The sequence below is a fragment of the Poromitra crassiceps genome (genome assembly GCF_964638095.1).
Source record: "Poromitra crassiceps genome assembly, contig: HAP1_SCAFFOLD_1072, whole genome shotgun sequence".
NCBI lineage: Eukaryota > Metazoa > Chordata > Actinopteri > Beryciformes > Melamphaidae > Poromitra > Poromitra crassiceps.
Window position 1 is genome coordinate 1,769 of NW_028151338.1, and position 6,431 is coordinate 8,199.

Sequence of the window (6,431 nt, forward strand, 5' to 3'; positions counted from 1 at the left end):
GTTATTATTATTTTTTATAACTACATTTTTGTTATTACAGTGTATAAGGTAGTACCAAAAACCGTTTTCAGTACCGTGTCGAATTCCAGGTACCGATGTGAACGGTACACAACCCTAGTGATGTCATCGGTGATGATTTCATCAGTGATGTCACTCGAGCAAATTGTGATGTCATCGGTGATGATGATGTTACTCAAGCAATTGTGATGTAATCGGTGATGATGTCATCAGTGAGGATGTCCACTCGTGGAATTGTCACTTATGCAGACATTGTGACATCATCAGTGACACGGCCACATTGTCTATTATGTCCTATAAGGGTGGGGCTTCATGGCCATGCCGGGGAATAACTGTGTGGCGATAGCTTCAGACCGGAGATTTGGCATTCAGGCTCAGACGGTCACTGCAGACTTCCAGATGATGTTCCCCATGGGAGAGAGTCTGTACACCGTGCCGGAAAATGACTTTCTAGCAGTGCATGCAGGGCTGAAGCTGCCCGGTCCAACGCCCGGCCAGAGCCGCTTCCAGGTGGCTCTCGTGGCCGAGGCAGCGGGCGCTGCCTCCGCCGCCAAGGACAAGTCTCTGACCTCTGACGCCTCCAGCTCATTCCCTCTACCCTGCAACAAGGCCACAGAGCCAGGGCCCGGCGGAGACGAAGCCAAAGGCCGGGTCAGGGTGGTGATCCTCACCGACCCGAGCGGAGCGGGCAGCCGCGCCTCTCCCCCGGAGGTTGCGCTAGCCGAGGGGCTTCATAACGGGGACACGGTGATGAGTGACACCAGCCTGCACTCGTCCATAGGAAGCCAGCATCACTACCACTATGACACCCACACCAACACCTATTACCTGAGGACGTTTGGCCACAACACCATTGACGCCGTGCCCAACATTGACTTTTACAAGCAGACAGTGGCACCCCTGGGGGAGAAACTCATTAGACCCACCCTGTCAGAGCTGCACGACCAGCTAGACAGGGAACCATATGAAGATGGGTTCGGCAACGGTGATGAGCTGACCCCCGCTGCCATGAAGGAGTGGGCCGAGTCCAAAGGAGGGGTCAAGTTCGGCTGGATTAAGGGGGTGCTGGTCCGCTGCATGTTGAACATTTGGGGTGTGATGCTCTTCATCCGCATGTCATGGATCGTGGGCCAGGCAGGAATTCTTCTCTCCTCTGTGATTGTCGTCATTGCCACAGTCGTGACAACCATCACTGGCCTCTCCACCTCCGCCATCGCTACCAACGGTTTTGTACGAGGAGGAGGAGCTTATTATTTGATATCGAGAAGTTTGGGTCCAGAGTTTGGTTGCTCTATCGGTCTAATGTTCGCCTTCGCTAATGCCGTGGCCGTTGCTATGTATGTGGTGGGCTTCGCTGAAACTGTCCAGGGGCTTCTTGAGGGTGCAGATGCCGTTATGATGAATCAAGTCAATGATATCCGAATCATAGGCATTCTCACAGTGATCCTTCTCCTGGGCATCTCCGTGGCAGGAATGGAATGGGAGGCCAAGGCCCAGATTTTCCTGCTCATTGTCCTCATCACAGCCATTGTCAATTACTTCATCGGAACCTTAATTCCTGTCAAGTCTAAGGAATCGTATGGCTTCTTTGGCTATGACGGTTCAATCATGATGGAGAACATGGGTCCAGACTTCCGAGACGAGACATTCTTCTCCGTCTTTGCAATCTTCTTCCCAGCAGCCACTGGCATTCTGGCTGGTGCCAACATCTCAGGAGACCTCGCTGACCCCCAGCTGGCTATTCCCAGAGGAACCCTCTTGGCCATCTTGATCACAGGCATTGTCTACCTAGGCGTTGCTGTTTCGACAGGCTCCTGTGTTGTGAGAGATGCCAGCGGAAGTTTTAATGACACAGTCATCTCCCAGTTCATGACCAACTGCACTGACGCTGCGTGCAAGTTCGGCTACGACTTTTCTTCCTGTAGGAACAGCAAAGATGGCTGCAAATTCGGACTCCAAAACGATTTCCAGGTCATGAGCATTGTGTCTGGCTTCAGCCCAATCATCACTGCTGGAATCTTCTCTGCCACTTTGTCCTCGGCCTTGGCCTCTCTGGTCAGCGCACCTAAAGTTTTTCAGGCTTTGTGCAAGGACAACATCTACCCTGGCCTGGACATGTTCGCCAAAGGCTGCGGCAAAAACAACGAGCCCCTCCGAGGCTACATCCTCACCTTCTGTATTGCTCTGGCCTTCATCCTCATCGGCGAGCTGAACATAATCGCTCCCATCATCTCCAACTTCTTCTTGGCATCCTACGCCTTGATCAACTTCTCTGTGTTCCATGCCTCAGTCGCCAACTCGCCAGGGTGGCGCCCCAGCTTCAAATACTATAATATGTGGGTGTCCCTGGCTGGAGCTGTACTGTGCTGTGTGGTGATGTTTGTCATCAACTGGTGGGCGGCTCTGCTCACAAACGTCATTGTCATGGGTCTCTATATCTACGTCAGCTACAAGAAGCCAAATGTGAACTGGGGCTCGTCGACCCAGGCTCTGACCTACCACCAGGCCTTGAGCCACACACTGCACCTCAGTGGAGTCGAGGACCACATCAAGAACTTCAGACTGCAGTGTTTAGTGATGACTGGCTACCCCAACTCCCGTCCAGCTCTCCTTCACCTGGTCCACAGCTTCACCAAGAATGTAGGCCTGCTGATCTGTGGCCATGTTCGTATGGGCTCCAGACAGCCAAACTTCAAAGAGCTGGCAACAGTCCAGTCACGTTACCAGCGGTGGCTGCTGAAGAATGAGACAAAGGCCTTCTACACACAGGTGGTTGCTGGAGACATCAGGCAGGGCACCCAGTATCTCCTACAAACTGCCGGCCTCGGTCGCCTCAGGCCCAACACTCTGGTGCTCGGCTTCAAAAACGACTGGAGGGATGGTGACATGATGAAAGTGGAGACTTACATTCACATGATCCACGATGCCTTTGACTTCCAGTACGGTGTTGTTGTTCTCAGACTGAAAGAGGGACTGGATGTGTCCCATATCCAAGGACAAGATGAGCTGGTGTCCTCTAAGAAGTCCTCGGGGATGAAGGATGTGTTCGTATCCATAAACATGAGGAAGGACTCCGACGGCGATTCCTCCAACCCGTCCTCAAAGGCCACCAGCCTCCAGAGTCCGATCTTAACGCTGAATGTGTCCGATCAGAGGCTCCTGGAGGCCAGCCAGCAGTTTCAGCAGAAACAAGGGAAGGGCACTGTGGATGTCTGGTGGCTGTTTGATGATGGAGGTTTGACCCTGCTGATCCCCTACCTGCTGACCAACAAGAAGAGGTGGAAGGACTGCAAGATTCGCGTCTTCATTGGAGGAAAGATCAACAGGATTGACCATGACCGCCGAGCGATGGCTACTCTGCTCAGCAAGTTCAGGATAGACTTCTCTGATATCACCGTGCTGGGAGACATCAACACCAAGCCCAAGAAGGACAGCACGGTAGCCTTTGAGGAGATGATTGAGCCGTATCGGCTGAAGGAGAATGACATGGAGCAGGAGGCAGCTGAGAGGCTGAAAAACCGTGAACCCTGGAGGATTACTGACAGCGAGCTGGAGCTCTATCGCACCAAGACTCATCGGCAGATCAGACTCAACGAGTTGCTGAAGGAGCACTCAAGTACAGCCAACCTCATCGTCATGAGCATGCCCTTGGCAAGGAAGGGCACGGTGTCTTCGTGCCTTTACATGGCCTGGCTGGAGGCTTTATCCACGGACGTGCCGCCCATCCTCCTGGTGCGTGGCAACCACCAGAGTGTCCTCACCTTCTACTCTTAAACCCACACCAGCTCTTTGCCACTGACATCCACCTGCCTCCAGCAGCAGGCACCACACACACACAACCCATGTACCATTTTCAAGAGTGTGTTAATTGTGAGGTTTGGTAGTGAATGAAGACCACTGAGCACTACATTGGCATCTGTGTTTTTATTTATCAGACACCCTGCAGCGGACCTGGGCCTATATAGAGATCAACAGCCATGTGACACTGGAAGAGTATTTCTCCATTCATATTCTCAATTGAGATTATGATTATTAGCCATAATGTTGTAACCACCCAAGGTACACAAGGTATATATATATGTTCCTGTCGAAGCCAGAAATACCTATGATATCCTTTTTTAACATTTTTATTCGATGTAATGGAGAAGTACTAGACTATACCATTACCCACAATCCTAAAGTGTAATATCAACATCTTTGATTGGTGGAGCTCGCTGTATGATCGTCTGTGATTAGGGGAGCTCGCTGGGCAAGGTTGACTAAACACTGCACTAGTGAAATATCTGTGGCTAGGCTACTATGTATGTAGGCTATGGTTGGCTGGTACAAAGGGCTCAAACGGCCACACTGACTGTTATGTTAACCCAGTGGTTCTCAAATGGGGGTCCGGGGACCCCCAGGGGTACTTGAGGGGGTTCCAGGGGGTCCCCAGCCAAAAGGGGGGTAATTTATTTTCGCTATAATTCCATTCATAAGTAACACAATGACTATTGGTCATGAGTTTTATACACTTTCTGTAATAAAACATATAAAAGCATCAACCTTATCATATGGGGGAACTTGGGACAAAATCCTATCAAATGGGGGTCCGTGGTCTAACTTTTTCTCAGTTTAGGGGTCCTTAATGTGAACAAATTTGAGAACCACTGTGTTAGCCATTACGTGTCACGCTGCTTTCACTGCCGGCACCCGTTTTAAAATCTGTTTGCCCGGTTCTTCACATTAAAGCAAGGAAATGCGGCTACAGTATATAGCATAGTATGTTAGCCATTGAGCTAATAGTCTAATGACGGCTGTTGAGACACTAGTCACGCCCACTGCCATTCAGAGTGCTCTCCCATTGGCTGAAACGCTCTGTCACTCAATCATCTGCTAATCTGACTGGTTTCAATGGATTATGGGATGGATAGTTACTTCACTCTTAAAATAAAATAAAAATGTAATTACATACTCTGGGCCTTTTTCCCCATTTTCAATGTGTTTTGTTTGTTTGTTTTTTGCTCTGAATCAAATGTTTTGTGGTCATGATTCTGTAGGCTGGCTGGTTGGATTCGTTCCAGGCTTAAAACTAGATAAGATTGTTTATAAATGGAGATAAGATTGTTTATAAATGTGATGGAGAAAAGGAATGGGCACACATGTCACATGACTGTTGAGCTCTATACCAACCAGTCAGTCATTAGTATGAGTGCATTTCTGAGACCACCGTTTGATGTCACTTTAGTAGAGTATTATTCATTTTTAGCTACGGCCAGCATGTACTAGTAACACAATCCTTCAAATAAGCATGCTCAGTACGTTGAGTGGTGGCCAGTGGTTACTGATGATGTCACACCCACTGATGATGTACAGTATTATAGTAGTAACCCGGAATGTCATCAGTCACCACTGGCCACCACTCGACGATGGCAATGACATCATCGTAGACATTGTGATATCTCAGTGATGTCATAGACTGAATTGTGATGTCATCTGTACATCATCAGTCACCACTGGCCACCACCACTCAACGATGAAGATGATGACATAATCCATTGTACGATGCCATAGGCTGAATTGTGTGATGTCATCAGTGATGTCATAAATCACTGATGATGTCATACCAACGGCGCTCTAATTGCTTGCGTGATATCACTGGTGACATCACCAATGACATCACAATTGGTCAGTGTACAGTAAGTGATTTGTGATTTTCTCCTTATAGAACTCACAGTTCCCTGGGAGGATCGTATGGAAGAGGCTAACGAGCGGAAGCAGTCCAAGTACCAGGAGCTGGTCGATCAGTGCCAAAGTAGAGGCTGGAAGGCTCGCTGTGAGCGACCCGCGGGCCAATGCTGCTGGGACACAAGCCAGGGTTTGACCTACCCTGGCTGGGTCGCCTGAGCGAGGGTGTATGGTTGTTGACGGACCCGAAACACCCGATGACCTCAGGAAACATCACTGAAGATGTGTCCCAGCGCATCCTAGGATGTATCTTAGAATCATGACAGACTGATCACAACACAATTGCTCAAGTGACATAACTGATGACATCATCACTGATGACATCATTGATATCTGTAGCCTTCTGTACAAAGAGGAATTTGAGTTAGTGCAAGTATGCAGTGCAGCGATCACAGCAATAGCAGAAGATGGAGCACAAACTCAATTGATAAATTACTAGCAATCTTGCGCACTACGTGCACTCAGTGTCTATGTATGCTGCGTATGCTAGGATAGGCTCCAGCCCCCTATTGACTGTTAATGGTAATAAGCAGATAAAGACAATTTACGGTTAATCATGTACAGCAGTGGTCCTTAATGTGGGTCCAAGGACCACAAGGGGTCCTTGAGGGGGGGATACAGCATATTGCGATATTTTGTGTGGAAATATGCATCGCACGAATGCCAAGTATCGTGATATTTTATTATAT

At 49.1% G+C, this 6,431-nt stretch overlaps 1 pseudogene across 1 annotated transcript; it reads left to right on the forward strand.

Moving 5' to 3' along the window:
- Positions 1-336: 336 nt before the first annotated feature.
- On the forward strand, positions 337-3,792 carry LOC310771706 (solute carrier family 12 member 2 pseudogene; annotated as a pseudogene). Its single transcript has one exon. The product of its transcript is annotated as a solute carrier family 12 member 2 pseudogene (transcript).
- Positions 3,793-6,431: the final 2,639 nt, after the last annotated feature.